A 26,942-nucleotide genomic window follows, 5' to 3' on the forward strand; every position below is an offset into this window, starting at 1 on the left:
AACCATTATTTTGCTTCAAAGTGATTTATTTATTTTCCTGAAACTTCCCTCTTAAATTGGGGTGCTTGTTATACGCCAGTGCGTGTTATACACCAATAAATACGGTAATAATGAAATTCATTTTTGTACTATTTTTACCCTTACCTGACTGCTTTCTTTAGTCCTTCCCAAGCAGTTTGTAGTCCTCATACCACAAGTGCTAAAGGGGTCCCTCATGAGGAACCCTATTCTGGTGGTTGTGGGGGTAATGTCCAGTAAGCAGGTAACAGAGTAATGTCAAACAGGCTTCCTGACCCAGTGCATATTGAGATCATTACTTCAGATAAGTCAAATTGGCTCGGGGGGGGGGGGGTGGCTAAGCAATGGAAGAGTGAGGACGTGTCTCCTCAGCTCCTCCTCCACCGCTGCTAATACAGCCTTACAGAGGGGAGATATCACCTCTGAAGCACCGCCGACCATATCCCAAGGAAGGCGAGCGCTCTCCCAACAATCAAGAGCAGACGGGACCCGTCAGGAGCAGATGGATGCTTTTTTCAGTGGGACTCGCGGACCGGGGCATGAGGTCTCCAAGATGGCGCTGATGCTGAAAACAGCAAAGGCAGCTAAAGCTGCACAGAGAGCTGACCCAATAGCAACAGTTACTGGATTCCCAGATCCCCTCTCCGCAGATAGTGAGTGACACAGTCCCTCCACTCTCCCCGGGATCCTCTGTCTCTCATGACCAGTGCCCTGACATGGTTGATTTCCTAGGGGATGGGGATATAAAACTACATATTTGGTCCCTCCCCAGCCGGGATGACCTTGAATAATTTACTGCCAGGGTGGAAAAGGCTTTCAGGGAGGACATAGCTCAGCTTAAGGCCGACACAAATCACTTTGGGGCTAGAATGTAAGCTGCGGAACAGAGACTTGATGAGGCCCTGCTTGCCATCACCATTCTGCAGGACAGATGCAGCTCCCTGGACCAGAACATTGAGTCTTTACTGTGTCAGTTAGACTACTTTGAAAACCGCAGCAGGTGAGCAAACATTTGCATATGCGGCCTGCCAGAAGCTACAGCTCCTAAAGATATTGTTCCCACCCTGGAGGACATATTTAGAGAGATTCTAGGTCTGCCGGCTACAGCACCCATCGAAACAGAGCCTTTAGACCACCCTCCCAAGATGCGGATAACCCCAGAGAGACGTCATCTGTAAGCTCCACAAATATACTTTAAAAGACTAGAGCATGCAAAAAAAGCTTGGGAAGCAATACTTTTTATTTTGACGGGGCCCATCTTTACTTTTATCAGGACATCTCCAGGTGCATCCTCATGCAGCGCAGAGCCCTCAGACCACTGCTGAAAGCTGTCCAAAAAGCAGGACTGTCTTATCGCTGGGGATTCCCCTTCTACTTACGCACCAAGGATGACCTCCTGCACTTCTTGGATACCCTGGGGCTTGGGCCATTTGACTTCCCGGACTGGGGATCTTAGATGCCCCACTTCTGCCTCACCCTCAGGTCCTGTGTCTCCATGACACTAAACAAAAGCTCCCTCTCTCTGACTTGCTCTCTGCCCTCACGTAAAGAACATTTTTCTTCAGTTTAAGTTCCGGGTATCTTCCTCGCACTTTGCAGGAGGCCCCGGCCCTTTGAGATCACAGACTGCCTGGAGCTAGGACACGGACTTAGCTGAAAAATACTCCACAATGATGTCCCCCATTGGACCAAGTGCCTTTACTGCCTAAACCTAAAAATGGCCCCCGATTGTTGTCCTGGAGAGACAATCTGAAGCTACAGCTCCGGGCCTGGCTCATCAAGCCCTGTTCTAAGATAACCTGTTTCTTTATTTGTTTTTTAAATTTTTCAAGTTTGAACCCTGTTCTTTAGTTTTTTACCAAAAAGTTCTCCCCTCTTGTATATTGCCTACTAACCAGGAGACAGTGGTGGGCGGGGGCTGACCCCCGCACACTACGCTCTCATGTTGGTCCACGTTCCCCAAGTAGGCCATACTGTATTCGGTATATTTCCTTTTTTTTGGAAATGGGGCTTCTCTCCTATGGGGCTGGACCCATGTCCTACCGCCCAGGTATTCCATGTTGTGGCAATGTTACCAAGGATGCACATTGTGTTACATGTATGTCTTGCTGTCTCTCACTGTACCTGGAACTACCTCCAGCTCCGCCTCCCGCTCCGTGCCTGCAGTTGTGCCATGACACTTACCCACTGCTCAGACTCCCAATGGAGTCACTTAAGGTAATTTTGTACAATGTATGTGGTCTTTGCTCCCCATGTAAATGAAGTAAGCTGTGGTGGGAACTGAAGCAGTCAGGAGCTCATGTAATTCTTTTGCAGGAGACACACTTTAACCCTCAGTCACTAGCTAAATTGCCCACCCACATTTACAATCAGTGGTTCCTGAGTAATTTGCAGGTTGCGAAGTCCAGATGTACGGCTATTGCCATACATAAATCTTGCCCCCTCCAGGTCACAGAGTAGGGTGGATCCTCAGGGGTGGTATGTATTCCTAAAGGGAGCTATAGCAGGTCAGACACTTACAGTCGCTACGATTTATGACCCTAACTCCAATCAACTCGCCTAGAGGCCACACTGGTTCTGCCACAGGGCAACCATAAGGCCTGGTCGTGGTAACTAAATTAATCCCCGTTGGATGATGAGGCAGCGGTCTCCAGAGTCTCAGAGGTTCTGTCCCACTACTTCAAAGAAAATAACACAGAAGGGATGTGCAAAGGGACCATTTGGAAGGTCCACAAGGCAGTGGTGAGAGGCGAACTGATCTTCCAGGGATCCAGACTTAAGAAGGCCCGACAAGCAGACTTTAATAGGGTACTCCAGGCAATCCAGCAAGCTGAACTTAGGCACAAGCAGGACGGTGATCCAGAGGCTCTGAGGACACTGACAGAATTGAGAAAATTATTTTTATGCTTACTAGACCAGAAAGCGCAATAAGCAACTGCCCTACCTGTCACATAAATATTATGAGCACGGCAATAAATGTGGCCGCAGGTTGGCCATAGCTCTCAGGAAGAAACCCACGCTCATGTATGTACATAAGCTATACCTCTCTTCGGGTGAACTCACGGTAAGGTCCTCTTAGTTCTGGGACTACTACACCACCCTTTATAACCGGAGCTCAACGCAGACCCCAGAGGCCCAGACTACGAGACTGTACAACATCTGAGCTTATCTGGTTGTATCCGACCTTCCTGCGCTAACAGATGAACAGTGTTCCGTCTTGGAAGCGCCCATTACCCCTATAAAACTCGAATCGACAGTGAAATCCTTGCCTAACAGGAAGAGCCCTGGCCCTGACGGGTTTACCAAGGCATACTAAAATTATTCCTAACTTTGTTATCTGCGTCAATGTGTAGTTACTTCAACTCTATAGCAGATGGCTATACAATCCCTAGTGAGGCACTGCTGGCCCCTATTACTGTAATCCACAAAGAAGGGAAGGACCCCACAATGCCCTAAAGCTACAGACCCATATCCCTTCTTAATGCAGACATAAAAATTCTAGCTAAGATCCTTGCAACCAGATTAAAACACCTGATCTCGCTCATAGTTCACCCAGACCAGACAGTTTGTCATGGGCCAAGAGGCTAAGGACAACTCCATTAGGGCAATTCTCCTCATCCACTGGGCACGTACCTCTCCTGACCCCCCCCCACTACTTGATCCTGTCCACCGATGCAGAGAAAGCCTTCGATCGTGTGGACTGGACACACATGCTAGCTTGGATCATGGCCCTGTACTCGGACCCGAGCGCTCAGATCAAGATCAATGGCTTCCTCTCCCCGAGATTCTCAATCAGAAACGGCACAAGACAGGGGTGTCCTCTTTCACCTATTTTGTTTGCCCTGGTGCTGGAACCATTCCTACGCACTGTTCGGGTTAACACAGACATCAAAGGATTGACGGTGGGCCACACAGAGCACAAGATTTCTGCGTATGCAGACAATGTGCTCTTCCACCTAATGGAACCCCTGATCTCCCTGCCTAATCTGTTGCGAGAACTAGAACAGTTTGGGACACTTTCTAATTTCAAAATCAACTACGCAAAGTCAGAGATACTGCCCATCCAACTACCACCCTCTCTGGCCGACAGGCTACAAATTAACTTTCCATTCACCTGGGCTAAATTGTCCCTAAAATACCTATGTATATGACTGATGGACAGGGATGACATCCTATATACAACTAACTTCAACTAACCAACTGTGAAAAAAGACCTGACCCTGTGGACCAAGACAGCTTTCACTTGGATGGGAAGGCTAAACATCATCAAAATTAATATTCTCCCACGCGTATTGTTTTATATACAGATGGTGTCCATGTCATTACCTAAGAGTTTTTACACACAATTGTCAAGTTTGATATCAACCTTTGTCTGGAATAACAGGAGACCAAGAATAGCACTTAGACTACTGAGCTGCCCCATAGAAGCAGGAGGCCTGCACCTCCCAGACATCCAAGTGTACTATAGGGCTATTGCCCTTCAGAGGATACTTAATTGGCACTTCCACACAGAATCCAAAATGTGGGTCTCCCTAGAGAAATATATGGCGGGCATAAACCTGTCCAATGCCCCGTGGCTGGCCTGGGGACACAGAGGGCTATTTGATACTGTTTCCCAACTGACGATCCAGGCACTGTAGGCTTGGGATCGCCTCAACGCCAACCTGACATTGGCGCCCCCTGTGTCCCCACTGGCCCCACTTGGAGGATATCTGTGGTTCCCGCCTTTTTGGGCCCCTGGGTGGACGATGGTAGTGTCAGTTGTGGTAAGCTCATGCAGAATGGCAAGTTAATACCCTTCAAAACTCTCCCAGACCGGACTGCGAGATTTCCTATGGATTTTTGGCAATATAGGCAACTCCGCAATTTTTTTAAGACACAGGGAAACTCCATACTTGATATAGCTGCCCTTACACCCTTTGAATGCCTTTTGCTAGCTGAGGAACCGATCCTACATATGATTTCTGAGCTCTACCACTAGAGATGGCCTTGCGGTTCTCCCGGCGGTCGGTTCGAGGCGAATTTTGCTCGTTCGCCAAAACGGAGGACTTCTGCCGCTGTTCGAGGCGGCCATATTTGTTTACATTGTGAAGAACTTTGACCCATAACACATCCATCATGGAGTACAGGACAGCCAATTGAGACATTTCAGCACATGGACAATTGGACATACCCCCTACCTTTATAAATAGACCTGATCTTGTGGCCATTTTACATTCTGTCTTTTGTCAGTGTAGGGAAAGGATGCTGTGTGGAGCAGGGACAGTCAGTCTATCAATAGCTATTACTATTAGGTCCACAAAAGTCCTTTTAAGGACTGGTATAGGTGTACAGTAGGGATGAGCTTCGTATTCGAGTCGAACATACATTCGACTCGAACATCGGCTGTTCGCCCGTTCGGCGAATTCCAAACGTTATGGACCGTTCGCGCCAAATTGGTGTATCGCTCACGGCCCACAATGCACTGTGCCATCGCAGTGCATTGCTGGCTCATGATTGGCCAAGCATGCACTGTGACCCCGCATGCTTGGCCAATCACAGCGCCAGCAGCGAGGAGAGCCATGATTGGCCACAGGCAGGATGCCTGTGGCCAATCATAGCTCAGGCTGTGTAGTACACGCCCCACACTATAAAAGGCCACCAGGGCGGCGGCCTTGTGTAGTGTGTTTGCGTCTGTAGGAGTTAGTGGGTGTTCTGTGTACCTTCAACACAGTATACACCGATCGTTATCGGCTGATTTTGCGTTCTTGCTCTTCTGTAGTGGTTGTTGTTTGCGTGCCCTGACCGCAGTATACACCGCTATATCCACCTATATAGCTAGCTATATTTCTCTTTTTTAATAGAGCTTGCAGTCAGTTGTAGGAGATTGTGCGTGCTGTCTGCGTGCTCTGAACCCAGTATACACCGCTATACCCACCTATATAGCTAACTATCTTGCTCGTTTTAAATAGAGCTTGCAGTCAGTTGTAGGAGATTGTGCGTGCTATCTGCGTGCCCTGAACCCAGTATACACCGCTATATCCACATATATAGCTAACTATCTTGCTCTTTTTAAATAGAGCTTGCAGTCAGTTGTAGTAGATTGTGCGTGCTGTCTGCGTGCTCTGAACCCAGTATACACTGATATATCCACCTATATAGCTAACTATCTTGCTCTTTTTAAATAGAGCTTGCAGTCAGTTGTAGGAGATTGTGCGTGCTGTCTGCGTGCTCTGAACCCAGTATACACCGCTATATCCACCTATATAGCTAACTATCTTGCTCTTTTTAAATAGAGCTTGCAGTCAGTTTTAGGAGCTTGTGTGTGCTGGCTGCGTGCTCTGACCTGTGAGAGCTTCCAGAGTGGTGGAGGAGGAGAGGGAGCTGATGGCTTCAGTCAGCCCAGGCCAGGGGCCTGTTTCTCAGCCTGAGGAAAGGCGTGGTGCCCTAAAACTCCAGGAGTTCGTTAAGGAGGAGAGGCTGTACTTAGAAAACCAGCTTGACTTGGTTGACTGGTCTCTGAGACAGCCAGGAGAGGACGTAGAGAAATCTGCGGAGAGGAAAAGAAAAGCCAAGAGCTTAATGGTAAAGGCTTCTCGGTGTTACTGTGAAAAAATGAAAGTTTTAGCCGAGCTGAGGAATAGACGCGACAGATCAGGTATCAGGAAGAGACCAAAATTTAAAGCTGCCATAGATGGACTGAAAAAGCAGTGTAACATGCTTGGTGAGCTTCTGTCAAATCTAATTGAGAGTGCTTCAAGCGAGAAAGACTTTTTATTGGGCATAGAAAAGGTCATGAGAGTGGCGTGTGATGAAGGCTCTCAAGCGGTAAGACGCCGCAAACAGCGTTTAACCCCAGCCGCAACGCCAGAAGGAGAGATGGAGGGTCCCTCTATGGAGGACACCCATGGAGAGACAGATGCAGAGGAAAAGAAGCTGGTAACCCCAACATTGGTGGAGGCCCCAGACGTGAATGAAGCTGTGGTTGCAACCCCGGCCAGGAGTGAGACATCCCCGGTAAAAGGAAGTGTGGAGGAGAATGGAGATGGGAGAAGAAACCCCAAGGCAAAGAATGATGTTCCCGGTGGTACTGCGGAGGGGCCAGGTAAGCCTAAGGGGAACCAGCCTGTGTGTATGGCTGTGACCCCGGGTGGCAGTTTGGGTCCCAGTGATGCAGGAGGAGGCAACATCAGAAGGATAGCAAGGTGAAGAAAGACTTTAAAGAAAAACGAGAGGGTTCCTGTGGTACGGCTAGCAAGACTGGTAGAAGATCCGGACTTACCAAAACGGTCCCCCATGATCCTGGCGATTGCATGCAGGGCACACTGTCAGCTGAGTTGTCGGCTGCCGCTGCTGCAAGCCAGACCCAGGGTAAGGGGAAGGGGGTCAAAGGGTGTGGAGGGAGTGGGATGAGTAAGGACAGCTTGGCCGTCACTGTGGTTGAAGATACAGTGAAGGCTAGCGGCAAAACTCCGGGTGACTTGGTACTCCATCTTGTCAAGAGAATGCCGGCGGGACTGATAATAATATGGAGATATCCAATGGTTTAGAGCCGAGTCAGGTTTCTGCCTGGGGGGATTGTCCCATGGGGAGGCTAGGTGATGACAGCCCTGCTATGGATTATATCCGGGGTTTGAAGGGGTCCCAACAGGAACAGGGACAGGTCCCAGTAGATTCATGTGGGGCCTATGCAGAAGTAGCTTGGCAAGAGAAATGGAACACCCTCTTCTATAGTTCAGAGGAGGAGGCTCCTCCAATGGAACAGTCTAGTAAGGGTGGAGAGGTGAGTAGGTGTCCCCAGGCTGAGGGGGTTGCTGTTCTGCCCCCGGTTGCTCCCCCTGTTCCTGTAACGGAGGCTCCTCTCCCTGAGTCTATTCTGAGGGGTACACCAGAAGTGAGGCTGTTAACAGCCTTAGGAGAAAGACGTTCCTATGCTAATGTGGTAGGGTCAAGTGTTGCGCTGGACCACCTGTACCATCAGTTTGGGGCTGGTAACTTCCGGGTGCCCCCGGCTGATCAGTCCTCCGGGGAAAATTTGTGGTCTAGGGGGACAGGTGGTCCTGAGCGCAAGCGCAGGAATGTTGTACAGTTAAGGTGGGAGGGGAGTGGCCAATGCCCTACAAGGGGCCAGGTTGTGGATATGATCCTATCATTGGGGATCAAGGTGGGGGAAATTTTTGCAGTGATCCACCCATCGGGTTCCCCCGATTTTGACATAAGCTTCACGAATGTGGTAATCATGGAACTTTTCATTACTTCGTTTGGCTTGATCAGGGGGACCGATCCGTGGAAGGGGTTCCGCATGATTCCCTTGAGTAGGCAGGAGAATATCAAAAATGTAACAGTTTTAGTCAGAAATGAGAGTCTGCCCCAGAGGACATTGCAACTTGGTTGGGGAGACATGGCCAATTGCAGTGTCCCCTAAATAAATGTTTGGATGAACGCGGGGTGTGGACTGGGGCATGGAGCACCAGGATCAAGTTAAAAAGGGCTGGCAATACAGTTGCACATGTTCCGGGTAGTGCCTTCCAGGGAAGGGATAGGATCCTGGTGTTCTATCCAGGCCAGCCCCGTCGTTGTTTTAGGTGTGGGTGCCCAACCCACTTGAGCGCAGACTGCACGGTGGTGCGGTGCAGCAAGTGCAATAAATTTGGACACTCAGGGGAGACTTGTGGTCTGATCTGCTGCAATCTTTGTGGTCAAATGGGGCATCCATTTAGTAGATGCCCCAGGGCGTACAGGGGAGTGGCAGCAGCGGGCAGTAGATCAGGTGGTAATGCTGCTCCGCCCCCAACAGGGCAGAGATCTGGAAGGGAGGGGCAGGGTGAAGTTTTTGGGCCAGGGGGGCAGGAGAAACCCCAGGCTCAAAAGGTATGTAAGGTGCCACAAAAAGAGAAAGGGGTTCGGTCGGCTAATGTAGCCTGGGCTCCTGATAGTATAGTTCAGGCTTCTACAAGTGAGGTTGGGTCCGTGGTGCCTCCCATGTCTCTCCCTTCTGGGGGTGTGGCGCAGGGATCTTGTCCCCCAGTTTCTGATCCCCCTCCTCTTCCTCGGTGGCATCGATCTGGTGGTCGCTTAGTTGCCATCTCCTCGTCTGATTCCTCAGCGGGTGAGAGCCAGACCGGGGAGGAGGAGATGGAGGTGTCAGTAAAGGGCGCTCAAAAGCGTCCTAAAGAGGTATCGGATGAGGAAGGTGAAGTAACCTGGGTAACGGTTAAAAAGAAGCATAGTAAAAAAAAGAAGAAAAAGGTCCCACTACCTGAGGTAGAATCTAGGTCCTCACCAGGGCCTAGCAGTAGGGGAGAGACTAAACTTATAGATTTCTCCTCTGGGGATGAGTGTGTTCAAGATATGTAAAGTATAGTTATGTAGTTCCACAGATGTTGTGGTTCCAAGTGATATGATTTTGTTATAAGTGTAATGTGAATATTAACTGATGTTGTTTTTGTAAAGTTTTGATTTTCTTGTATGTTTGGTAGCAGAAAACTATTAAAAAAAATATCCATCTATATAGCTAGCTATCTTGCTCGTTTTAAATAGAGCTTGCAGTCAGTTGTAGGAGATTGTGTGTGCTGTCTGCGTGCTCTGAACCCAGTATACACCGCTATATCCACCTATATAGCTAACTATCTTGCTCTTTTTAAATAGAGCTTGCAGTCAGTTGTAGCAGATTGTGCGTGCTGTCTGTGTGCTCTGAACCCAGTATACATGATTTTTGACTTTCATATTCCCAATTGAGTTGAATGTTTGTCACTAATTTTCTCATACTGTTATAAGAAAAAACAAAAATGAAATGACTCGTGCATTACTCAAAGCCTCTTTCATAGGCAATGGTTAACTGAATTGTACTGCCCTGTCTTTCATATAAAGATTATTTTAAAAAAATGGCTCTAGGTATTGAATCTGCAAAAGCAGCTGGACATGGTAACTTGGATCACAATATGTCAGATGTCAGCACTCAGATATTCTAGTCCAGGGCAAATCGCCAAGGTCAGAAATAATAACAGTCTTCAATATTCTGGAACTTTGAGCAGCATGACACACATTGTTCTTCTTGCTTTCTCTAATCAAGAGGAAGAAAACTCTAATTCAAATAAACAACTAGATGGTAGTGTCCAATTTTCCGAAGCGAGGGAGAATGAAATGCAATACCATCCTGAAGGGGGCCAAGCCAATGAGCTCTGCATTTTGCACCCTAATTGGGCAAAGCTTTGCTCAATCATGGCGCAGTGTTAAGGAGCAGGGCTGGGAAGCCGGGCGCAGCATCCTTATCAATGGATGAGTCATCAGCTGTTAAGGGGTTTCCTCCGCTGACAGCTGAGCAAAGTGCCAGGTAAAACAGAAAGAAAAAAACGGCGTGGTCTGGTATGGGTTTGGAGGGGAACCCCGCACCAAATAATAAAAAAAAATGGCATGAGGTCCCCCCAAAATCCATACCAGACCCTTATTCATGCATGCAGCCAGACAGGTCAGGAAAGGGGGGGCGAGTGAGCGCCCCTCAACCATACCAGGCCACATGCCCTCAAATGGAGGGTAGGTGTCTTGGGGCCACCCCAAAGCACCTTGTCCCCATGTTGATGGGGACAAGGGCCTCATCCCCACAACTGTGGCCATTGGTTGTGGGGGTCTGCAGACAGGGGGCTTATAAGAAGCTGGAATGTGAATGGGTATTGGGTACATAGTAACACTACCCATTCACCAAAAAAGTGTAAAAATGTAATAAAAACCTTTTTGACAGATCCCTTATTAAAAAATAAAAAATGTATGTCCCTTGATGTAAATCCATCGTCAATCACACTACCTGCTGCACCGCCGACCCCAAAAAATAAAAATAAATTGAAATCGCTATGCCTCCTGGAATGGCCTCCCGCTGAATGCCTGCTCTGCACTTTGAATTTTTTTATATAGGTAAGAGCCCCCCCTGCCCAAAGCAACCACCCCCCATGTTGAGGGAATGTGGCCTGGTATCTTTCAGGAGGGGGGCCACTTACTCATTCCTCCCCCCTTTTCCTGATCTGCCAGGCTGCATGCCCGGATAAGGGCCTGGTATGGATTTTGGGGGGAACCCAAACCATTTCTTTGTGAGGTTCTCATCCAAATCCATACCAGATCTGAAGGGCCACTTTACAGGCACATTTAGGGCACCCCCCCCCCCCCCCCCGGCACTATATTTAAAGGATTTTTATTTTTTTTTCCCATTACTTGGGCGGCGTTACAGCAATTACATCTACCGCCCGGGAGGCCCGCCGTGGCCGTGCTGCCTGGCCGTTCATTCCACCGTGGGAAGGGGGGCTTTCACCCACTGAGCTGAGAAGAGGCTGAGACTCAGAGAGACTGTCTGGACCGCCCCACCCTGCCCCACCTATCCAAAGAGAGAAAATGTGGGGAGGCGGGGCGGACACTGAAAAATGAAGTCAGCTGACCAGCTGACACCAATCGAGTGAAGGGGAGGGTTTCTCTCTCCCCATGAGGAAAGGCATGCCTGGAGGCATTCAAGTAAGTGACTGTCTGATGATTCGAATTGCAGTGCAATCGATCCATCCCAAGTCCTCCACCACCTCTGCTTCTTACTGATCCCATCCCTACCCACCCACCATCACTTCTACAACAGAGGTGATGGGGGGGATATGGTAGGGATGAGATCAGTGGTGGTGGGGGATAGGATCAGTAAGAGGCAGAGGTGGTGGTGGGAGAGGATGGCACCACCACTGCCGCCATCCCCCCGAGTACTACCGCTGCCTGCCAGCCCCCCAAGTACACCACCACTGCCACCACCCAAGTACCACCGCTGCCACCCCCCCAAGAACTGCACACCACTACCACTGCCATCCCCCAAGTACCACCGCTGCCACCCCTCAACTAATTACTTTTCCAATGTAGTAACCGAGTTACTAACGTAGTTACTTTTTGGGAGAAGTAATTTGTAACTTAACTAATTACTTTTTTAAAGTAAGATGACCAACACTGTATGTCATCTAGTTTGTGTTAAGAGAAATGTGAATAAAGATTTGTATATTTTTGAAATATAGATTTGTAAATGTAATTGTCCTTCAGGGGATAACTCTATTAGGGCAGATAAGTATTTATTCCAGAGTCTGGGGCACATTCATAGACCATATATGAAAACAAAAACTCAAAAGCAAATTTTAAGTTTTCTTCAAAGTGGCCTGGATATAAATCTAGGGGACAATACTTTGAGAGTTCATATTTTGGCAGTGTCAGCATTCTCAGCAACCGGATAGGCTCTTCATACAATTGTAAGTCTAAGGCCGCGTACACACGCGCAGACTGTTGGCCCAACCTTGTCCGCTGAACAGTGTTTGGGCGGACAGTCCGCTCGTGTGTGGGCTTTCAGCGGACAGTTTCAGCGGACAGTTGGACGGACAAGGTTTTACGGAAATTCCGTAAAACTGTCCGCTGAAACCTTGTTTCAACGAACAGTCCGCCCGTGTGTAGGCTTGTTCGTCAAACTAAGTTCCGCGCATGCTCAGAAAGGATTTTCAAGCCGAAAGTTATAATGCAGTGTATAGGACGTCGTATTTTGCGTCCCGTCGTACGTGCCGTTCACGTCATCGCGCACGGTTTCAGCAAACTGTTCGTTCGTCGTGTGTGGCCATGTCCGTCCATGCTAAGTTTGAGCGGACTGTTCGCTCAAACTGTTGGACGGACAAAGTTGGGCCAACAGTCCGCGCGTGTGTACGCGGCCTTATGCCTATATGATGAGTAGACCTTAATCAAAGAGCTTTGGAACATTGTGGGATTTGAATGTTGTTCTTTAAGATACCGACTATAGCACCCTCCTAGTTAGGTTGCTAATAGGTTTAGGTAAATTTCGTTTTTGGCTCCTCTGTAGAGTGGAGCAGGATTGTATTTTGGTTGTTCTAGGTTCTGCTGGTTGCAGGCTCACTCCCTGTATTCTGGAAAGTTCTGGAACATAGTGGTTTGGAAGAGGCAGACTCTCCCTGGGCATAATATTCATGCAGCCTCAACCAATCCCTGGTCAGAGGTAGACTAGAGGTCTATCGTGAATAGGGATGAGCTTCGTGTTCGAGTCGAACATACGTTCGACTCGAACATCGGCTGTTCGCCCGTTCGGCGAATACCGAATGTTATGGGCCGTTTGCGCCAAATTCGTGTGGCGCTCACGGCCCACAATGCACTGCGATGGCACAGTGCATTGCTGGCTCATGATTTTCCAAGCATGCACTGTGACCCTGCATGCTTGGCCAATCACAGCGCCGGCAGCGAGGAGAGCCATGATTGGCCACAGGCAGGATGCCTGTGGCCAATCATAGCTCAGGCTGTGTAGTACACGCCCCACACTACATAAGGCCGCCAGCGCGGCGGCCTTGTGTAGTGTGTTGGCGTCTGTAGCAGTTAGTGGGTGTTCTGTGTACCTTCAACACAGTATCCACCGATCGTTATCGGCCGATTTTTTGTTCTTGCTCTTCTGTAGTGGTTGTTGTCTGCGTGCCCTGACCGCAATATACACCTCTATATTCACCTATATAGCTAGCGATATATCTTTTATAATAGTGCTTGCAGTCAGTGTTAGGAGATTGTGCGTGCTGTCTGCGTGCTCTGAACCCGCAGTGTGAGGAGGTGTTGAGCAGACGATCCAGACATCCAGAGGAGGAGGGGAGGCATGACCTCTTCCAGCCCAGGTTCTGGGCTCCCTGGTGGGCCGGATGGAGTGCGAGGAGCCCCTTGGTTCCAGGAGTTGTCTGAGGAAGAGAAACTATTTCTGGAGGACCAGGCAGGGCTTCCTGACTGGGCCTTGAATCAGCCTGGAGAAGACAGAGATAAGGCTTTGGAAAGAAGGAATAAGGTGAAGATTGTGATGACCAAGTTGTCAAAGATTTTTTGCATAAAGATGAAGATTTTGGCTGAGCTGAGGATAAGAAGAGACAAGGTGAGCAGTAACAGAAGACCTGAACTTAAGGCAGCAATTGATGTTATGAAAAGACAGTGCAATCATATTGGTGTGCTGATGACGGCACTCATTGATAATGGCTCCCTTGAAAGAGAATTCCTAGATGAAGTGGATAGAGTGATGAGAGTGGCACATGAAGAAGGTTCTCAAGTGGTGACACGCCGTAGAGAGCAGAGTATGGCAGAAACAGCGGTGGATGAAGGTGAGATGGCGGAGACACCAGTGGAAGAGGTGTCAGCAAGAGAAAGGACAGAGTTGAAAACTTCAGCTACCAAGCAAGTTGTTGCAGGGACTGGTGGTATAGACTCTAGCCGTATGACTGTTGGTTTGCATGACGCCACAGAGGGTCTTAGTAAGCAGAAGGGTGCCCAGCCTGCAAGCAGGGCTGTGGCCCCAACGGCTATGGTAGACTCCAGTGAAGTGGCTACAAACCTAAGTCAGAAGGCAAAACAGGTCCCGGTTGTGCAACTGAAAAGACTGACAGCAAAAGAAAAGAAAAACAAGGACTTATCATCTCAATCCCCGGTGAATCCGGCCGGTACTTCCAAGCAAGGCGTGCCGTCAGAGGTACTGTCGGCCGCCATTGCCGCAAGCCGACCTCGGGATGAGGGGAACGGACACAAGGACAGTGTGAGTGGGCATAGTCGAGCTACTACTGTGCGGACTACAGTGGTGGCCAGTAGCGGGACTAGCGAGAGTGGAAAGATGGCGGCAGCAGGAGGTGAAACGCCGTCTTCCCGCGGGAAGGGTTGTGTTGGCTTGGCGGGAAAGCTTGGCACGAATTTAGTGGGCGGGAATACTGGCGGGAGGACTGGAGTCGCGCCGGAAGTGACGTCGCGCCCGGAAACGGAAGTTGGTGGTGCGGGTCACTTCCGGGTATCGGCTTCGGGTGTTTCCGGGACTAAACATCGGGAAACAGAAAGCAATGTTGAAACAGATATGGATACATCCAGCAGCTTACAGCCAGGGCAAGTATCAGAGTGGGGAAATTGCCCGGTGGAGTCTGTGGGGAAAGACAGTTTAGTAATGAATTATATTAAATGCCTGGAGGGTTCTCAGGGTGATTTAGGGCGTGGTGTGGTGGATTTATGTGGGGAGGTGGGTTCAGAGGGCATGGGCGCCTCCATAAGTGATCAGCAGTTGGCTGGTTTGAGTGAGGGTTCTCATGCAGTCCTGCAGGAAGGTATGGAGATGGAGAGTGGTGGGCGGGTGGAGGTGGGGACTGCTCCCCCTATTGATTCTGGGGAGGAGCCTCCCCGCCCTGGTCCTGTCTTGAGGGGCACACCAGAAGCAAGACTGTTGAATGCATTAAAAGAGAAGCGTTCCTATGCTAATGTGGTTGGGTCGTCTGTGCCTCTGGGTCACCTATATGATCAATTCGGGGCTGGGAATTTTCAGGTCCCCCCGGCAGATCAATTCTCAGGGGCCAATTCTTGGTCCCGGGGTACGGGTGGCCCAGAGCGCAGGCGGCGCAATGCAGTGCAGTTGAGATGGGAGGGGGAGGGACAGTGCCCCAGTAGAGGGCAGGTGATTGACATGATGCTGTCATTGGGGATAAAAGTTAGCGAGATTTTTGCGGTAATACATCCCCCATCATCTCGTGACTTTGACTTAAGTTTCACCAATGTGGTCATCATGGAGATCTTTATTACATCCTTCGGGCTGATTAATGGGACAGACCCCTGGAGAAATTTTAGGATTATTCCGTTGAGTAGGCAGGATGATATTAAGAATCTCACTATTCTTGTAAGAAATGAAAGCCTGCCTCCAGAGGACATTGCGACATGGCTGGGTCGTTTCGGTCAGTTGCAATGTCCTCTAAGTAAAAATTTAGATGAAAGGGGGATCTGGACTGGGGCATGGAGCACCAGGATCCGGTTGCGTAGAGTTGATAGTACTGTCGCACATGTCCCTGGCAGTGCGTTCTTGGGGCGTGACCGGATCCTGGTGTTCTATCCAGGACAGCCAAGACGATGTTTCAGGTGTGGATGCCCAACACATCTGAGTGCTGATTGTACGGTGGTTAAGTGTATCAAGTGTAATAAGTTCGGGCATTCGGGTGAAACATGCGGTCTGATATGCTGTAACCTGTGTGGACAGATGGGTCACCCCTTTAGCAGGTGTCCTAAAGCCTTTAGAGGGGGACCTGTACCTGAGAGACAGCCAAATAATGCCTCATCTGGGTCTAGGCAGAATGAAGAGGGTAGGGCGGAGGACAGTACGGCTGGTGCTGCTGGGACCACTTCTGTTGATGAGACCCTTCATGCAGGAGAAGAGGTGCATGGTTCCGGTGGTAACAACTCGTCGACAATTCCTAAGGTGGTGGGGTCCTCTGGGATCCCTTCTGGTGTTGGGAAAGAGGGTCCTGGTGATGGGGAGGTGTCCCGGAAGGGGTCGGGTTCGGTGGGTGAGAGGTGGGAGAGGAGGCCAAGAAGAAGTAGGAGGTTAAGGCGTACTAGCAACTCCCATAGCAGAAGCCCTTTAAGGTCGAGGTCAGCTTCGCTTTCTTCACAGCGAGGCTTAACAGGTACAGGAATAGAGTCCTCTGATTCTGCAATGTCGGAAGAAGAATGTGAGGGTGGGGAGAGAGTTGAGGTAGAGGTGCAAGGTGGTAAAGTAGGTAAGGAATGTGTTAATGTAGAGGGAGATTCGGTCCCTGGAGGTAATAGTGAAGTTGTAGTTGTAAAAAAGAAGAAGAAAAAGAAGAAAGATTGTAGAGTACCTGAGAATGTAGATGGTTAGTTTTCTTTTTATGTGTAATAAGGCATGTGTATAGTTTGATTATGGTATAATTTGTTTTATGTAAAGTTCTTTTTTGTAATTTATGGTAGCAGTTTGGAATAAAAAAAAATTTCCACCTATACAGCTAACTATCTTGCTCATTTAAATAGAGCTGTCAGTCAGTGTTAGGAGATTGTGCGTGCTGTCTGCGTGCTCTGAACACAGTATACACCGCTATATCCACCTATATAGCTAACTATCTTGCTCGTTTTAAATAGAGCTTACAGTCAGCATTAGGAGATTGTGCGTGCTGTCTGCGTGCTCTGAACCCAGTATACACCGCTATATCCACCTATATAGCTAACTATCTTGCTCGTTTTAAATAGAGCTTGCAGTCAGCGGTAGGAGATTGTGCGTGCTGTCTGCGTGCTCTGACCTGTCCTGTGTCTGTGAGAGCTTCCAGAGGAAGGTGGAGGAGGAGAGGGAGCTGATGGCGTCGGCCAGCCCAGGTCCCGGGGCCCTTTTCCTGGCCTGGGCCCTCGGTTCATCCCCCTGGAGTGAAAGACCTCTCCAGGGAGGAGAGATTGTTCCTGCAAACGCAGTTTGAGCTGCTGGATTGGACCCGGGCCCAGCCGGGAGAGGACCCGGGAAGGATGCAGAAGCGCCGGACAAGGGTGAAAGTCCTTATACAGAAGGCCACGTTGGCCTATGTGCTGAAGTCCGAGAGACTAGTGGACCTGCGGAATCGCAGAGACCGCTCAGCCAGTAGCAGAAGAGGGGAATACCGGGAGGCCATTGAGGGCCTGAAACATGAATGCAGAGACATGTGGCGGTTGCTGGGCAGTCTCTGCGAACACAGTATCAGTGAGAGAGGCTTCCTCTCCGAAGTTAAAAAAGAACTCCTGAGGGCGAGCCAGGAGGGATCCCAGGGGGCCAGGAGAAAGGGCTGTTCCCAGAAATTATTGCTGGAATCAGAGGAAAAGCTGCGAACCCCAGTGGAGGAAGTAGCCTCAATGGGTGAGGAAGACCAGCGCCCCGAGGTAGAGACCAGCCGGGTGAGCGTGGCCCCCGAAGCCGTAAGTGCAGAGGGTCCCCGGATCCCTGTTGTCTTACCTACTCAGCCAGAGGCTGTGGAGCAGATAGATCCGGGTAGGGTACCCCATGATGCACAGGGAGGCTCCGGGGGAGAGGCAAGTTGGATGGAACAGCATGGAAGGAAGCTGGTGGTGGTCCTCGCTAAGGGCCACCCGGAGGCACCTGTGAAGGCCGGAGGTTGGTGGACTGTGTGGGCCCCCCCAGTGGCCCCGGTCGAGCCCGCAGCATCCGGGACAGTGCGAGGGGTGTCGGCCGTAATGGCGGCCCCCACCGCGGCCGCATGTGGTGAGGGGGAGGTGCCGGCAAGCTTGGACTATGTTCGGGAAAAACATCTTGGACAAACATCCTCTGCAGACACCAGGGAGGGTGGGGGCGAGGAGATGGATGTGTCACTTCCTGTTTCCGGGGGTGCAGCCGGAAGTGACCTCCGTGAACCAGAAGTACCACTTGTGGTGACCCCGGAGGTTGTGAAAAAATGTACTGAGGAGGTGGGGACACCCCGGGCCTCGGTGACCAAGTCTCCTGCTCCTCTGGGTCAGGTAGGGGCTTTGGGGGTCTTGGGGGCTCCTCTGGTGGCTACTGCCTTGGGTACCCCGGAATCCTCCGGTGGAGCTTTACCCGGTGGACAGACAAGTTGGGGGGAGTCCCCTATGGGGGAACTAAGGGGGGAATGCCCAGCCCTGGACTGCATCAGGGAGCTGGAGGGGTCCCAACAACAGGAGCAGAATATGGCACAGGGGATGAAAGTGGGTTCCTCTCAAGCCCCCGCTGCTGTGGGGGGTGTGGCTATGTCCCTATCCATGGAGGTGTTTGAGAACAAGTCACCTGTTGGGGGGGATAGAGGGTGGGAGTGGGGGGGTGTGTGCTGCTCCATCAGAGCCCATGGGCTCGTCTCAGCGGGGGTCTGACCCTTCCCCCACAGTCCCGAATCCCATCTTGGGCACGCAGGAAGAGGCAAACCTCTTAGGTGCCCTGAAAGCTGGGTGCTCATTTGCCCAGGTGGCAGGTTCCTCTGGGCCCCCTGTATGGCCAGTTTGGTGCCCAGAACTTCAGGGCCCCCCGAGGAACAGCTCCAGGGGGCACAGGCGGGGTCAAGGGGTACGGAGGGTCCAGAGAGGCGCAGGCGGAATGTGATGCAGCTCAGGTGGGAGGGGACAGCCGCGTGTCCCAGTAGGGGTCAAGTAATTGACTACCTGCTGGGATTACGCTTCAAGGTTTCTGACTTGTTCGTGGTCATACATCCTGCGAACAGCAAGGAGTTCGATGTGAGCTTCGTCTCCGTGGTCTCTATGGAACTTTTCCTGACTCTGTACGAGATCGTCAGGAAGTCAGATCCGTGGAAAGGTTTCCGTGTAGTACCTCTCTCGAGGCAGGAGGAGATAAAGAACGTGACCGTCTTGGTTAGAAACGAGTCCCTTCCTCCTGAGGACATCGCAACCTGGCTGGCGCGGTATGGGCAGCTCAAGCGCCACAACAACACCGTGGCGCATGTACCCGGGAGTGCGTTTATAGGGAGAGACCGGATCCTGGTCTTCTACCCTGGCCAGCCCCGTCGCTGTTTCAAATGTGGCAGTCCCACGCACCTTAGCGCGGACTGCACTATGCCTCGCTGTGTGAGGTGTAATGGTTTCGGCCACTCACCTGAGGGTTGCAGATAAGTCTGCAACCTCTGTGGGGAAATGGGGCACCCCTTCAGCCATTGCCCCAAAGCTTTTAGGGGGTGCCAGGCTGAGGAGAGTTCTCCAGGCCCGGAGGGTGGGCGGGTCCCTAGACACAGTGGGGGCCCCAATCCTTCTGGGTCACAGAATGAGGGCGCCCCCTCCCTCAAAGGGTCAGACCCCCCAGGCGTGAGCAGGGGGCGGGTACTGCAAGGGTGGGTATGTCAGCAGGTTCCCCGACCCTGCCGGTTCTGTGCCCGATGGGGCGACGGTAGAAAATCCAGCAGAGGTTCAGGCTAAACCAAAAAAGCCCTCTGTTAAGAAGCATCCTCCCCCCCTCCCCCAGTTCCCCCCCTTCCCCCCCTTGTTTCCCCTCTCTCTGCCTCCCCTTCCCGTCCCTCGCCACCTTCCCTTTCCCTCTTCTCCTTCCCTGTCCGCCTCCCCCCCCCGATGTACCATGTCCGCCTCCGGATCCAGCGGCCCTTCTCATGCCTCCTCCCACCTCCACGGAGGTGGTGGGTGGTCGGCAGGTTGGCCTGGAGGGTGGTATCCCAATGGACACCTCTGAGGTGGGTAAGGGGGTGAATAAGCGCCCCAAGGAGGTGTCTAGTGGGAGGTCGGACAGTGAGAGTGGGAGAGAGCCCCCCAAGTCGGGCTGGGTTAAGAAAAAGACAAAAAAACGGAAGAGGAGGGGCCTGGGGAAGGAGGGTGGCGAGGACCCTCAGCCCAGCACCAGTCTGGGGGCGGGTGGGGGATCCTCGCTCGCCCTCTGGAACCGTTTTGGGGTCCTATCGTCTGATTCCGAGGAGGATTAACTTAGGTTTGTAATATAGAGAGGAACGTAAACTTTAATCACTAAGGATGACGGTACCCGCTCCAATACGCCTTGCGACGATTAATGTTGCAAGTGTGCGTTCTGCGGCGGCTAGGTTTTCAGCCTTTGATTTTCTTGGCCGCGTGAAGCCGACATTTTTTTTTTGCAAGAGACCTGGCTGGCATCTGTGGCAGAGATGCACCTAGCAAAGAGGGAGTGGAGACATGGGCCCTCCCTCTGGTCTCTTGCGGCTGAGCCCTGCAGTGGTGTTGCGGTCCTTTTTAAGACCGGTTCAGTGGCTTGTCAACGAGTGATTGAATTAGAAATCGGTAGGTGTTTGATTGTGGATGCAGTCGTGAGAGGGGAATTTCTCCGCCTCATAAATTTCTATGGTCCCCAGTCAAGGAGAGGAAGGAAGGACCTTCTTGCGCTGCTGAAACCATACCCGTTTACATCCAAGCAGGTGGTCTTTGGTGGTGACTTTAACCTAGTCACCAGGTCAAAAGGACCGGGCAGGCACCTCAGGCCCTCTGGGATATGATAGTATCTTTTTGAATCGCATAGTGAGGGAGGCCGGGTTGGTGGATGTGCACGTTCACCACTTCCCCAACCTCACTGGTTTCACATACTCCAGAGGTAGTAGTAAGAGTAGACTAGATAGTTTTTTTTTTTTGAAGGGGGACTCGTCCTTTGCGGCTCCTGTGCTGCATGCGGTCGAGTTTTCCGATCACTGTATGGTGTCGGTCACTCTGAATGTGGCAGACACCCCTCAGAAGGGTAGGGGCCTGTGGTGACTAAATGGATCGCTACTTGAGGACCCTGAAGTCAGGTCGGCCTATGAAGACTTCTTTATGGAACAAGCTTCGCTCCTTGAGAGCGGCTGCTCTCGCCAGGAATGGTGGGAAGTAGTGAAGAAGAGGTCGGAAGGCTTCTTCCGTGAAGTCTCTGGTCGTTGGGCAGCTTCCCGGTACCAGGCCTACCAGAAGTTGCGCAGGCGGCTTGACCACTTGGTTTCTGATGGTGGCCCTCAGGACCAGATTTCAGGTCTAAAGCTTCAGATGAAGGAGTGTCAGTATGACCGTCTCGCCTCCCTGGTCCTTGAGAGGGATTACGGGAAGTTCACCAACCCAGACCCCTACAAGAGCTGTGGTGACGCGGTGAGTGGGAATTGATCAGGCAGACCATATCTCCCCAGGAGAAGTCAGAGATACTCATGTTTCACCCAGTCAAAAGCTTTCGCCTGGTCTAATGCCAACAGATACCGCCCGTCACCCGTTGCCCTGCACCTTTCCACAGCCTCCCGGACGTTGAGGACAGCACTAAAGGTGCTGCGGCCAGGAACCATGCAGTGCTGGGAAACAGACAGTAGCTTGCCCGCGACTGCAGACATACGCACAAACAGTATCTTCGCCAGGATCTTTCTATCCGTGGAGAGAAGGGCGATAGGGTGCCAATTCTCCACCAGGGACGGATCTTTCCCCTTTGACAGAAGGATCAAGGCCAACCTTCTCATCGAGGGAGGAAGCAGGCCAGATGCCAAACACTCGCTGAACACCTCCCTCAGACAAGGAGCCAAGAGGCCCTTAAAGGTCCTGTAGAACTCCGTCGTGAACCCATCGGGTCCCGGCGACTTCTTTAGAGACAAAGAATCTATGGCCTGTTCAACTTCGGCCACAGAGATCTCCTCTGTCAAAGAGCCAAGGGGCTCTGAACCCAGTATACACCGCTATATCCACCTATATAGCTAACTATATTGCTCGTTTTAAATAGAGCTTGCAGTCAGCGTTAGGAGATTGTGCGTGCTCTGAACCCAGTATACACTGCTATATCCACCTACATAGCTCTTCTCTATTTGAGCCATCTGCCATTTGCAGGAGTTAGTGGAAGTTGTGTGTGCCTCCAGCACAATATACACTACCCATTTGCTGGTTTTTCCAACTCCATTCAGGCCATTACCATGTCTGGAAAGCCAGCAAGGAGAGGCAGACAGGTGTGAGCCAATAAAAGAGGGCAAGCGGGCTCTGTGTCTAGAGACAACAGTGCTGGTCGTGGACGCGGTGCATCGTCATCATCAGCACGTGGCCATGGGACACGCTTGTCCTTCATTTCGGCATGTTGAGCCGCAACATGCCAACGACTTGGTAGAGTGGATGAGCAAGCCCTCCTCATCCTCCTCATCCTCTCTCACCCAGGCTCAGGGTACTAGCAAAGCAGCTGCCAACGCATCGTCTTCCCTCCTCTCAATGTCATCATCAGTGACTCCTTCCCTAGACCCACCACGTCCTCCTGAGGAGTCTCCTGAACTCTTTGAGCACAGTGTTGGGTACATGCTCCAGGAGGATGCCCAGTGTTTTGTAGGCTCTGATGATGATACTCAGCTAGAGGAAGGCAGTAGCGTGAATGCAGAGAGAGGGGATGCTCAAGAAGGACAGCAATCTGGCAGTCATGTTCCACAAGCTGCAGCATACTGCCAGGTTTGCTGCAGCGCTGAAGAGGGAGGGGATGATGAGGGCACTGACTCCACGTGGGTGCCTGGTAGGAGAGAGGAGGAGGAGGCACATATCCAACGAGGCAGGATGCCCTTCAGGGGCCAGCTTAGGGGCAGCACACCGACTGAACCACACCGCAGAGCTCCGCCTGTGCAGGGCGCTGCCTCTGCGCGTTATTTTAAAAGTTCTTTGGTGTGGGCCTTTTTTGAGATGAGTGCATCAGATCACACCGCTGCTATTTGCAACATATGTCTCAAGCGTATCTCGCATGGCCAAAACATCAGCCGCTTGGGCACCACATGCTTGGCCAGACATATGTTGACCTGCCATGCAGCTCGTTGGCAAGCGTACCTCAAAGACCCACACCAAAGAACAAAGCGGACCTCTCCTTGCTCCTCATCAGCTGGGATCTCCAACCCCACTAGACCTTCAGTCCTCTCTGAAACCTGCTCTGAGAGGAATGAAGGTGTAGAATTAGGTGTGTCACAGCCAAGTGCTTCCGGGCACTCTGCTAGCAGTACACCCACGTACGATTATAGCAGGCAAATGTGGAAGGTAATGTCCTTTCCTCGCTGGACAGGGCGGTCAGCAGTAAGGTGCATATTACCGCTGACTCATGGTCCAGCAGGCATGGACAGGGACGTTACCTGTCTTTCATGGCCCATTGGGTCACTCTTCTGGCAGCTGGGAAGGATGCAGGACAAGGTGCAGTAGTGTTGGAGGTTGTTCCGCCACCACGCCTCCAAAATGCTACTATTGGTTGTGACACACCTCTCTCCTCCACCCCCTCCTCTTCTTCTTCCTCCATGGCCTCTTCCAGTGCTCTGTCCTCAGAACCAGCGATGCTCCGTAGGCGTTCCAGGGGCTACGCAAGTACGCAGGCAAAACGATGCCATGCCGTGCTTGCGCTGGTTTGTTTGGGGGACAGGAGCCACACTGGGGCGGATGTTTTGTCAGCTCTGCAGGGGCACGCCGAGAGGTGGTTGACGCCACTCCAGCTTAAGCCAGGAATGGTGGTTTGCGACAATGGCACCAACCTCCTCTCCGCCCTCCGACAGGGACAACTCACCCATGTGCCCTGTGTGGCTCACGTCCTTAACCTGGTGGTGTAGCAGTTCTTGGGCAGGTACCCGGGCTTACAGGATGTCCTGAAGCAGGCCAGGAAAGTCTGTATGCATTTCTGCCAATCATTTAATGCCTGTGCTCGGCTGGCTGAGCTCCAAAAGGAGTTGAACCTGCCCAAGAACCGCCTTATATGTGACATGCCCACCAGGTGGAACTCAACGTTGGCCATGCTGCAGCGGCTGCACATGCAGCAGAGGGCCATCAATGAGTACCTGTGCGACTACGGCACCAGGACAGGGTCAGGGGAGCTCGGTTTTTTCTCACCACACCAGTGGGGCATGATCAGGGATGCATGCACTGTCCTGTCACCGTTTGAGGAGGCCACAAGGATGGTGAGCAGTGACAGTGCATGCATCAGTGACACTGTACCTCTTGTCCACCTCTTTGAGCATATGCTGCGTGGAATAATGGACAGGGCACTTGAGGCAGAACAGAGGCAGGAAGAGGAGGACTTCCTTGCCTCTCAAGGCCCCCTTTATCCAGACAGTGTTCCTGCTGTGCCACCCATCACACAGGAAGAGGAGGAGGAGGAGCAGGAGGAGGAGGATGATTGTGTCAGCATGGAGGTGGAGGCTGGCACTCAGCATCAGCAGCAGCAGCAGCAGCAGCAGCAGCAGCAGCAGTCTTGTAGGGATGATTTACAGTCCCAAGAAACCCATGGACTTGTACGTGGCTGGGAGGAGGTAGCTGCGGATCATGTTGTCCTTAGTGACCCAGAGGACTCCGGACTGAATGCCTCAGCTAACCTACGCTGCATGGCCTCCCTGATCCTGCAAAGCCTGCGGAAGGATCCTCGTATTCTTCGGATCAAGGAGAGGGACCATTACTGGCTGGCCACTCTCCTTGATCCACGGTACAAGGGTAATGTTGCCGACCTTATCTTGCCATCGCAGAGGGAGCAGAGGATGAGACATCTCCGGAAAGGCCTTGCAGAAAGGTCTGTGCAATGCGTTCCCAGAGACTGGGAGGTTACAAACTCCTGGTCCTGGACAACGTGTTGCTGAGGCATCGGTCAGAAGGAGCGGTGGAGAAGGTGGCCGTCTGACCGATGCTTTCAGACAATTTTTTAGTCCGCAGCCCCAAGGTATGATCGTGTTAAGATCCTCAGGTGGTGAGTCTGACTTAGTGGAAGGGGACCGCTCTTACGGCTCTGGTTCTGGTCTCTCTGGAATGGGAACAGGGAGACCGGAGCACAGCGGGGTAGGAGAGTCCAGCCAGGTGCAGCAGCAGCAGGTACCGGATAGGAGAGAATCCTCAGGAGCAGGAACTGGCAGTGGCAGGCAGGCCGCTGGGAGGAGACTGCAGGCAGGATGGCGGGCTCTTCTGGATGCAAGGTACAGATGCAGGAACAAGCAGGAACTGGCAGAGGTGTCAGGTACAGGCAGGGGTTCGGCAGCAGGTAGACAGTCCAAGAGAGGTCAAACAAGCCGGGGTCAGAGCAGGAGAGGTCAGCAGAGTCAGACGGAGCCAGGTCAGGTATCAGGTAGGTAGCAGATGAATCAACAGGTTTCTTCAGGCACAAGCTGCAGACGAACAGCACAGAATGACTGCAGCTGCTCCTTTAAAAAGGGCCACTGGCGCCAATAGCGCTAACGCGCACTCGTGCGTGCGTATGCCGCGCGCACATCCGAACGACGTGCACACGCTCGTGCTTGGGGACGCGCGTGCCCACGACGACCCGCGGGACGAACGCGCGTGCGCGAACGGACACCCGATCGTGCAGAACGGGCGGATTCCTGACATTGCCCCCCCACAAGGGGCAACCTCCGGGTGCCCGTAACGACTCTCTTCTCAGGGTGTGCAGTAAAAAAGGCCTGAATTAATCTATCTGCATGTAAGTTGGCAGCAGGTTCCCAGGAGTTATTCTCTGGACCATAACCCTTCCATTTAATTAAAAACTGACCTTGTCCATGACGTCTTCTAAAATCCAGAATGGCCTCCACCTCGTATTCCTCATTGCCGTCGATCAACACTGGGTCAGGAGGACCTGTTCCTCTACCGGGAAAAGGATCAGGTACGGCCGGCTTAAGCAGAGCTACATGGAAGACCGGATGAATTTTCATGGAAACAGGCAAAGACAGTTCATAGGAAACTTCATTGATCCTCCTTTTAACTGGAAACGGACCCAGAAATTTGGGTGCCAACTTTTTAGAAGGGCAGGCTAATTTTAAATTAGAAGTAGAAAGCCATACCTGGTCCCCGACTTGAAGAATCAGTTCTCCCCTTCTTCCTCGATCGAAATTCCTCTTGCTATCCGCCTGAGCCTTGGCTATGGTCTCTTGGAGGATTTGGTTGTTCCGCTGCAGAAAGGATACGGTGTCCTGTACCGCTGGAACGTGGGATTCTGAAAGAATATCAGGGAGAAAGGACAGGTTAAAACCAAAATTAGCGAAAAACGGGGATTGGCCGGTGGTAGCATGGCTGGCATTGTTATAGGCGAACTCCGCCAAAGGTAAGAGGGAGACCCAATCGTCCTGGACAAAGGATGAAAAGCACCTAATGTATTGTTCAAGGGTTTGATTGGTGTGTTCCGTCTGTCCGTTGGTCTGCGGGTGGTAGGCGGAGGACAGGGCCAATTCTATTCTTAGGGCTTCACATAAGGCTCTCCAGAAACGAGAGGTGAATTGCACCCCTCTATCGGAAACAATATTGGAGGGTACCCCGTGAAGCCTGACTATCTCCTTGATGAAGATATGAGCCGTCTCCGATGCGGTGGGTGTTCCTTTCAAGGGTAGGAAATGGGCCATTTTAGACAAACGGTCACAGATCACAAAGATGGCTGTACAGTTCTCAGAAGGGGGAAGTTCCACAATGAAGTCCATCGTGATCATCCGCCAGGGGCGGTCGGGCACGGGAAGTGGTTTCAGCAGACCCCAGGCCCGGTTCCTGGGGACCTTGTTCCGGCTGCACACAGGGCAGGAATTCACATATTTTTTGCAGTACTCCCTCATGCCAGGCCACCAGAAGGAGCGCTGTACCAGCTCCAGAGTCTTGCGGACACCGAAATGCCCGGCGAGGGGGTGATCGTGGAGGAGACTCAAGACCTTTATTCGGACGTCCTCCGGGACAAAGATTAGATTGTCCTTCCAAAGCAGACCTTCTCTGGAAAT

At 51.6% G+C, this 26,942-nt stretch overlaps 1 protein-coding gene across 1 annotated transcript in view; it reads right to left on the minus strand.

Annotated features, from left to right (window-relative positions):
• Positions 1 to 26,942, minus strand: part of LOC143934384 (indolethylamine N-methyltransferase-like) — a 115,656-nt gene that overhangs the window by 1,181 nt on the left and 87,533 nt on the right. The window lies entirely within an intron of this gene.

This window comes from Lithobates pipiens, unplaced genomic scaffold (assembly GCF_037356315.1).
Source record: "Lithobates pipiens isolate NorthernLeopardFrog02 unplaced genomic scaffold, aLitPip1_a1.2 Scaffold_27, whole genome shotgun sequence".
Lineage (NCBI taxonomy): Eukaryota > Metazoa > Chordata > Amphibia > Anura > Ranidae > Lithobates > Lithobates pipiens.